Below are 6,454 nucleotides of genomic sequence, written 5' to 3' on the forward strand. Positions count from 1 at the left end.
AGCCCCGAACCTGCGCTCGGGGCGGGGGCGGCCGCGAACCTGAGCGGCCCAAAGCGGCGGGGTGGGGCCAGGGCCGCAGGTGGCTGGGCGGGCAGGAGACGCAGCCTGATCGCGACCTGCGCCCCCAGCCCCCTCCACACCTTTCCAAACGCGGCGTCGGCAGAGCCACCGCACGCTTCCTGCTCGCAGTCCGCCGGGAGCGGGGCGGGGCCGGGCGGCGGAGGCGGGGCCAGGACGCCGGGGCGGAGCCGAGTGGGCGGTGGGGCCAAGGTGCCGGGGCGGGGTCGGGAGGAGTAGGCGGAGCCAGGGGGGCCGGGGCGGGGCCAGGGTTGGGGCGGGCCCCGGCGGAGGAGGAAAGGAAGCGTGAGTCCTCGCCCTTCCCCCACCTGCCTCGCCCGCTTCCCCTGCCTCCTGGGAGTCCATTGCTCTGGCCCGGTGGGCGGGGACATGACTGAGAGACGCAGAGATCCGGGGTGCCTCTTTTGGGAGGGGATCTTATTAAGGGACTCAGGAAGCCCCTCGTTAAAGCAGAAAATCAAACTTAACAAGTTCTCTTTCCTCACTGCTCAGTTCTCTCTTCCCAGCGGTTCTACTCCTGGAAAAAGTCACTATTGAGCTAGTCTAGCCTCTCTGATCAGTTTCGACCTCTGAAATGCTATTATCAGCCTTTAAGTTATTCTTGACTTTTCCTACCGTAAGTTGAGGAAGACCACATTCTCTCAACTACCCATAATTAAATTTTCTTAATTGTGGTAAAATACACATAACGTAAAAGTTACCATCTTAACTGTTTCCAAGTGTAGTTCTGTGGCACCAAGTACGTTCACATTCTTGTGCAACCACCATCCGTCTCCAGGACTTTTTCATTTTCTCAAATGGAAACTCAATACCCAGTAAACACTAGCTCCCCATTCTTTCCTCCTCCCAGCCTTTGGCATTCACTATTCTACTTTGTCTCTAAATTAGACTACTATAAGGACCGCGTATAAGTGGAATCATACATTATATGTCTTTTTGTGACTGTCTTACTTCAGTTAGCACAATGTCCTCACTTTCGTCCATGTTGTGGCATGTGTCAGAATTTCCTTCTTTCTTCTTCTTTTTTTTTTTTTTGAGACGGAGTCCTGCTCTGTCGCCAGTCTGGAGTGTAGTGGTGCAATCTTGGCTCACTGCAACCTCCACCTCCCAGGTTCAAGCGATTCCCCTGCCTCAGCCTCCTGAGTAGCTGGGACTACAGGGGGGCGCCACCACGCCCGGCTAATTTTTTTTTTTTTTTTTTTTTTTTTTTGTATTTTAGTACAGACAGGGTTTCATCATGTTGGCCAGGATGGAATCGATCTCCTGACCCCGTGATCTGCCCGCCTGGGCCTCCCAAAGTGCTGGGGTTACAGGTGTGAGCCACCGCGCCCGGCCCCTTCTTTCTTGTGGCTGAATAATATTCCATTGTATGCATATTCCACATTTAAGTTATCCATTCATCCATAAATGGATACTTCACAATTAATTTTTGACATCGTTGAAATTTCTTCCCTGAAGCCCGCCTCTGAACTCTGTGCTCTATTTCTTTTGGGAATCTTTCCTTCATTGAACAAATGTGGCAGGCCTGCTGTCCAACAGTCACTGGTCTGGGGTCTGTGAACACTGGTCTGTCCCCAGGCACCAGGAGAATAAGGCCCCTCCATCCTTACAGCAAGCATGTTAGAGGGGACAAACAGTAGGAAATGAGTTAACAGGTAACAATGTGTCCATCAAAAACAGTGTTAGGAAGAAAACTAAAGCAGGGCCGAGAATGGGGAGGGAGTGATGAGGTGTGAGGGATGGATTCTCTGGGGAGCTGCCCCTGAAGAAGAAACCCAAATGAAGGGGGAGGCAGGCACCAGGGGACCCTGACCATTCCTCTGTCTTGGAAGAGGCTGCATATATGGGGGAGTTGCAGACAGGTTCATGGAGGTTGCTGGAAGTGGCCACAGCACGCATCCCAGGTGCCCCCAGGGCAGGCATCTCTCTTACTTCCTAACTGCTTCAACAATTCCTGCCCTGCGCCCCTGAGAGAGGCTCCTTTCTAGGGAATGTTTTCATTTTCTACTATATGATGAATTGTTAAGAAAGTCTTCCTTGAGGCTGGGCACAGTGGCTCACGCCTGTAATCCTAGCACTTTGGGAGGCCAAGATGGGTGGATCACCTGAGGTCATGAGTTCAAGACCAGCCTGGCCAACATGGTGAAATCCCTCTACTAAACCTCTACTAAAAAATACAAAAATTAGCCAGGCATGGTGGCATGCACTTGTATTCCCAGCTATTCAGGAGGCTGAGGCAGGAGAATCGCTTGAACCCGAGAGGCAGAGGTTGCAGTGAGCTGAGATCGCACCACTGCACTCCACCCTGGGTGACAGAGTCTCACTCTGTCACCCCCCCACCAAAAAAAAAAAAAGTTGCTGGGCGCGATGGCTCACGCCTGTAATCCCAGCACTTTGGGAGGCCAAGGTGGACGGATCATTTGAGGTCAGGAGCTGGAGACCAGCCTGACCAATATGGTGAAACCCCTGTCTCTACTAAAAGTACAAAATTAGCCGGGCATGGTGGTGTGTACCTGTAGTCTCAGCTACTCGGGAGGCTGAGGCAGGAGAACAGCTTGAACCCAGGAAGTGGAGGTTGCAGTGAGCTGAGATCGCACCACTGCACTTCAGCCTGGACGACAAAGTGAGTCTCTGCCTCAAAAAANGCTGGGCGCGATGGCTCACGCCTGTAATCCCAGCACTTTGGGAGGCCAAGGTGGACGGATCATTTGAGGTCAGGAGCTGGAGACCAGCCTGACCAATATGGTGAAACCCCTGTCTCTACTAAAAGTACAAAAATTAGCCGGGCATGGTGGTGTGTACCTGTAGTCTCAGCTACTCGGGAGGCTGAGGCAGGAGAACAGCTTGAACCCAGGAAGTGGAGGTTGCAGTGAGCTGGGATCGCCCCACTGCACTTCAGCCTGGGCGACAAAGTGAGTCTCTGCCCAAAAAAAAAAAAAAAAAAAAAAAAAGTCTTCCTCATTTACTAGAATAAAAATGCTGCCTTCTTAAAGCTTTTCCTCTAAAAGTGCATAAAATAAGAATCATCATTTCGTTATTTGACAGTTCTTCAAATATTAAAAGAAACTTTTCAATCCCCCAGTCTTCTTTTGGAGGAAAAATGCTCCCAGTTCGTAAGTGTTAATGGTAACACAATTTTCAGATCCTGTACCAGCTGGCCACTGTCCTTTAGACAGGCACCAGTTAGACAATATCACTTTTAAAATGTGACACCAGAAAGGGAACCTGATATCCTAAATGTAATCAGCCTAGCCCAGCGTCCAGGGGCTCCTGCAAGTCCACAGTCTCCTACAGTTGGTGTGGCCTAAATCTGAATTTGGTTTTTAACCAGTTTGGGTACCCCCAGTGACTATGACTCTTGACTTGCAAAACTAACTTGAAAAAGGTGCTGCTGCTCCTTTGCATACAAGCGATATATTCTCATTGTGGAAAATAACAGAGAAATGTTCAAAATACATTAAAACTGTTGAGAGATAATTCCTGTCAATTGTTTGCTCTGTTTTTTCCCAGATGGTTCTCTTTGCATATCTTGATGTTGTGGAGAATATGGCATATGTATGATTTTGCATTCTTATTTTTTCACATTATCAACATAAACATTTCCCTTACAAGCATTATCTGTGTTTCTCACAAAGTAAATATTTCAAAGATTTATTTACAAGGATGTTTGCTGTGACATTAGGATGTTGAAAAATTACACACAAACTGTATTCATTCATTCATCAAATTTTTGTTGAGCTTCTACTGTATGCCAGACACCACTCTCAGTGCTGGAAACATGGCAGAAAGTAAAACTGATGAAAATCTGCACTGTCGTGGAGCTTATGTTAGCAAGCAAATAGTTAGATCCTAGTAGGCAGTAATTAAGTAGAACGCACCCACACGTTGGAAATCATGTTTTTGAAGAATATTTAAGGGTATGAGAAGACAGTCACAATTTGCTAACTGAAAACATCATACAAAGTTGCACAAGGCCAACATTTTCATTTCTTGAAAAGCTTTTATGGAGCACACAGCCTTCCCACAGGCCTCTAATTCATTACACGGGGAGAAAGGAACCTTTATAATAATGTTGGTCAGACACCACCTTAGCAAAATGACCAAGGTCAACCACACCAACAGTGGGACCATTTGACATCCTGGGTACCTGATGTGATGCTCAGAGAAAAGATACAGGCTTCTTCAAGTAGAATTTCCTGCCAGAAATGTTCAACCTGAATCTGATCATGAAAAAATAAGACAGATCAGGCCGGGCGCGGTGGCTCAAGCCTGTAATCCCAGCACTTTGGGAGGCCGAGATGGGTGGATCACAAGGTCAGGAGATCGAGACCATCCTGGCTAACACGGTGAAACCCCGTCTCTACTAAAAAATACAAAAAAAAAACTAGCCGGGCGAGGTGGCGGGCGTCTGTAGTCCCAGCTACTCGGGAGGCTGAGGCAGGAGAATGGCATAAACCCGGGAGGCGGAGCTTGCAGTGAGCTGAGATCCGGCCACTGCACTCCAGCCCGGGCGACAGAGTGAGACTCCGTCTCAAAAAAAAAAAAAAAGAAAAAATAAGACAGATCTACATAGTTTCCAGCACTGGCTTTGACTCTCAGAGAACATTAGGCCTGGGGAAATGGTCTCGTTTCTTGGTAAGCAGGTCTGTGCAAGCCTGCCCCTAAAGTCTGAGGAAGCTGAGAGGTCAAAGAAAGAGGCTGACAAATTCAGTTTCTCCAAAAGAAACATTTAATAGGAACTCATGAGCTGAACCATGTCTGTATATCAGGCGTCAGGGATACCAGGGCTTACATGTGATAGGGAAAGGTGGCCCTGAAGGGATATACAGGATAATTGAAGTATGATAACATCAAGACTATTTTGACCTAAGGGCAGAAATTACAATAAAGCCTCTTACACAGGGAACAATAGATAAACTGGAAATCTTAGAGGCCTTCCCAGAACAGGGGTTAATCAGAAGTCATCATGGCAGATTGGCATCAAAGATGGACTTGCTTTAGCCTCCACAGGTCTGGATTAGGGGAGACTAGAGATAGGAGAAGAACATGCCATGCTCCTTAACTAGACTGGAGCAGGGACACTATTGGGACAGTGGGGGAAATTTGATTATAGCCTAGAGGGTAAGTAATTGCATTGAATGGGCTGGGCATGGTGGCTCAGGCCTATAATCCCAGCACTTTGGGAGGCCAAGGCGGGCAGACCACTTGAGGTCAGGAGTTCTAGACCAGCCTGCCAACATGGTGAAACCCCGTCTCTACTAAAATTACAAAATTAGCTGGGCGTGGTGGCAGGGTTCTGTAATCCCAGCTACTCAGGAGGTTGAGGCAGGAGAATCGTTTGAACCCAGGAGGTGGAGGTTGCAGTGAGCCGAGATTGTACCACTGCACTCCAGCCTGGGCGACAGAGTGAGATTCTGTCCTAAAAATAATAATAATAAATAAATAAATTGCATTGAATGAATGTTAAATAGCCCACTGAGAGTCATAGGTCAGCAATTAAGGCTCACAAGGTTAAAACAAAACAACAAAGTGTGTGTGTGTGTGTGTGTGTGTGTGTGTAGACAGAAATAAAGAAACATGGCACAGTGTTTGTAGGTGCGCTAAAATCTTAAAAAGTATTTAGAAAGCCATTTAAAAAAGAAAAAGAAGGAAGGGGCCAGGTGCGGTGGCTTATGCCTGTAATTCCAGCACTTTGGGAGTCTGAGGTGGGCAGATCGCCTGAGCTCAGGAGTTCAAGACCATCCTAGGCAACATGGTGAAACCTTGTCTCTACTAAAATACAAAAAATTAGGCGGGTGTGGTGGCATGCACCTGTAGTCCCAGCTACTCAGGAGGCTGAGGCACAAGAATTGCTTGAGCCCAAGAGGCAGAGGTTGCAGTGAGCTGAGATTACACCATTGCACTCCAGCTTAAGCTACCAAGTGAAATTCTGTCTCAAAAAAAAAAAAAAAAAAAAAAGACAGGAAGGAAATGTGCCAAACCATGAATAAGAATGCATTCTTTGTAGAATCAGGGACTGGCACTGTGGCTTACACCTGTAATCTAGCACTTTGGGAGGCTGAGGCTGGAGTATCAGTCAAGCCTAGGAGTTCAAGACCAGCCTGGGCAACGTAGTGAGACTCCATCTCTACAAAAGGCTTTTCAAAAATAGCCAGGCACGGTGGCTTGCACCTGTAGTCCCAGCTACTTGGGAGGCTGAGATAGGAATATCACCTGAGTCTGAGAGGTTAAGGCTGCAGTGAGCTGTGATTGCACTACTGCACTCCAGCCTGGGTGACAGAGTCTTAAATAAAACAAAACAAAACAAGAATACATTATTTGTAGAATCAGAAAAAAAAAGCTATTTAAAAATCTTAAATTTTTTTTTTCTCTGTCA

At 47.5% G+C, this 6,454-nt stretch overlaps 1 protein-coding gene across 10 annotated transcripts in view; it reads right to left on the bottom strand.

Annotated features, from left to right (window-relative positions):
* Positions 1-215, bottom strand: part of ZMIZ2 (zinc finger MIZ-type containing 2) — a 23,246-nt gene extending 23,031 nt beyond the window's left edge. For all 10 annotated transcript variants that reach the window (XM_017871669.1, XM_017871666.1, XM_017871665.1 and 7 more), the window contains exon 1: positions 141-215. The gene's annotated coding sequence lies outside the window, so the exon portion shown is untranslated. The remainder of the gene's footprint in view (positions 1-140) is intronic.
* Positions 216-6,454: the final 6,239 nt, after the last annotated feature.

Source organism: Rhinopithecus bieti, unplaced genomic scaffold (assembly GCF_001698545.2).
Source record: "Rhinopithecus bieti isolate Rb0 unplaced genomic scaffold, ASM169854v2 scaffold_6908, whole genome shotgun sequence".
Classification (NCBI taxonomy): Eukaryota; Metazoa; Chordata; class Mammalia; order Primates; family Cercopithecidae; genus Rhinopithecus; species Rhinopithecus bieti.